Raw genomic sequence first — 2,253 nt, 5'->3', positions numbered from 1 at the left:
TCTATATTATCATCTAAGTTTTGCCGGAGACACTAAGCCCTGTTGTATATGTATGTGTCACATGTCATGTGCCTGAATATTTCTGTGGAATACTTGTTGTGATACTGGATGGACATATTGTAAAATCAGTCAGGTGCGATCCCATATTAAACGAGCTGAACTAGGAATTGAGAGTGATCCTTGTAACTGCTATTGTATCCACCCAGCTTTGATCATGGAATAGTGTATGTGTGTATTTTTAGTAAATATATAAGTGTACTCTTGGACCCAAGGTGTTTGTGTTTTTTCCTTCCTGGCTGACCCTGACCCGGTCTGGAACAAAGAACCCCACATTGCACCATACCTAGGACCGAGAAGTCAGAACCTAGAATACGCTGCATAACATTTAGCAACAAGATATATTTCTTACTTGTGAAATGTGATACCATCTCTCTCTGATGAATTCCTGCATCCTTTGCATCCAGAAGCAGCACACCTGACCGTGGCACTCTATGTTACGGAATCATCAGCTGTTTTTAACCCCTTAACTGCGGGGCATCACTTTCATGATGCTCGGGCGCAATGAATCATACCACGGGGCGTCACTTTTGTGATTCTGTGTTATTTTGAATTATCCCGGGCTTACAAGTGGTGGCTTGTATCATCTATCATTACTGCCAATGTCCAACACTAGTCAGCACTCCAAATCTCATCTGTACTCCCATCCATTGTTGACAATTTTGCCATTTTTCCCCGTTCCTGACTCCAATCCCTACCTGCCCTCCATTACCCTGTCCTCTCACCTCCCCGGCTGCACTGCGCTAAAGCAAATTTCCTCTGGAATTATCCACTGATTTCATCCATTGAAATAAGCCCTATGCCTTATTCTTATACAAAATAATATATACCAAAAAGAAATAAGGTAAGTGATAGTGCTATACACCTTGACTTGGCTAATTATCACCTGACAACACCTCACATGCACTCGTTCGCTAATTTCCCACGGAAATTTCCCCTTTGAAATATGCCGTATAATCTATTCTCATAAAAAAAAAATTATATAAGAAAGGAAGGGAGAAGCCAAAGTGACAGTTACATTCAACTGGAACTACCTACTTTTTCTGTATTTTCTAGATTTCCTACTAATCATTTTTTAGCATGTACTGCTACTGTCCACCAATAGTTTGCACTCCTAATCTCATCTGTATTCCCATCCATTGTTGACAATTTAGCCATTTTCCTCCGTTCTTGACTCCCCTCCTTACCTCCCCTCCAGTACCCTCTCACCCCCTCCTTACCTCACCTCCTTTACCCTTTCCTATCGCCTGCCCTGCGCTAAGCAAATCTCCCCCGGATTTTTCCACAGATTTCATCCATTGAAATAAACCCTATGCCCTATACTTATACAAAATAATATATCCCATCCATCCATTGCCAGATGCCATGTATCCCAAACGGGGTGGCCAAGGGCTTAGAGCTAGTTGTTTTACAGGGAGGGGCACTAATCCTCCACCAACCCCACTTGACACGTAGGGATGCCAACAGCATCTGGTGTTCCCAGGCGGTCACCCATCCAAGTACTAACCAGACCCAACGTTGCTTAACTTCGCTGATCGGACGGGAAGCGGTGTACTCAACGTGGTATACCAAAAAAATAAGGTAAGTGATAGTGGTATACACCAGGAATTGGCTAATTATCACCTGACAACACCTCACATGCATTCATTCGCTAAATTCCCACGGTAATTTCCCCTTTGAATTATGCCTTGTAATCTATTTCTGTAATAAAAATATATATCAGAAAGGAAGGGAGAAGCCTAATTGACATTTACATTCACCTGGAACTACAATATTTCTTTATGTATTGCCGAGATTTTCTACCAATAATTTCTTAGCATGTAAGTTAGCAGCTGTCAGCCCCATTGTCACTGTTAACCCTTGTCTTCTCAGATAAGCCGCGCCATTTAGGTCCTTCTCCTCCTCTGTGGTCAAAGCATGTCGCACTCGCGCCCCGCCATTTCTGCCGCTTCTGCGCCCATTGCAAAGAGCCCCGTGACCTCTACACCCAGAAGAACTCGTGGGGGAAGCAGGAAAGGACTAAGTGACTCTGTAGTGGAACATGAACTTTTTTTTTTTTAATGTGAGGAAGAAGGACCCAATGGCAATGAGCCCGCAATACTGTTCCCTCCAAGAGAAAAACAAAATACAAGAGAGAGCCAAATTCAAGATACATTCATTTCGAGATGCCTGGACACACTGCGTTTGAAAGACTGG

The 2,253-nt window shown here is 43.1% G+C and overlaps 1 pseudogene; it reads right to left on the bottom strand.

The window, feature by feature from the left end:
- Positions 1-1,515: 1,515 nt before the first annotated feature.
- LOC145410910 (5S ribosomal RNA) lies at positions 1,516-1,634 on the bottom strand (annotated as a pseudogene).
- Between the last annotated feature and the right edge of the window lie 619 nt (positions 1,635-2,253).

Source organism: Coenobita brevimanus, chromosome 86, assembly GCF_032717465.1.
Source record: "Coenobita brevimanus isolate Jiangsu-jjx chromosome 86, ASM3271746v2, whole genome shotgun sequence".
NCBI lineage: Eukaryota > Metazoa > Arthropoda > Malacostraca > Decapoda > Coenobitidae > Coenobita > Coenobita brevimanus.
The sequence above is the reverse complement of the archived record's forward strand: the minus strand, read 5'-3'. Positions and strand labels throughout refer to the sequence as shown.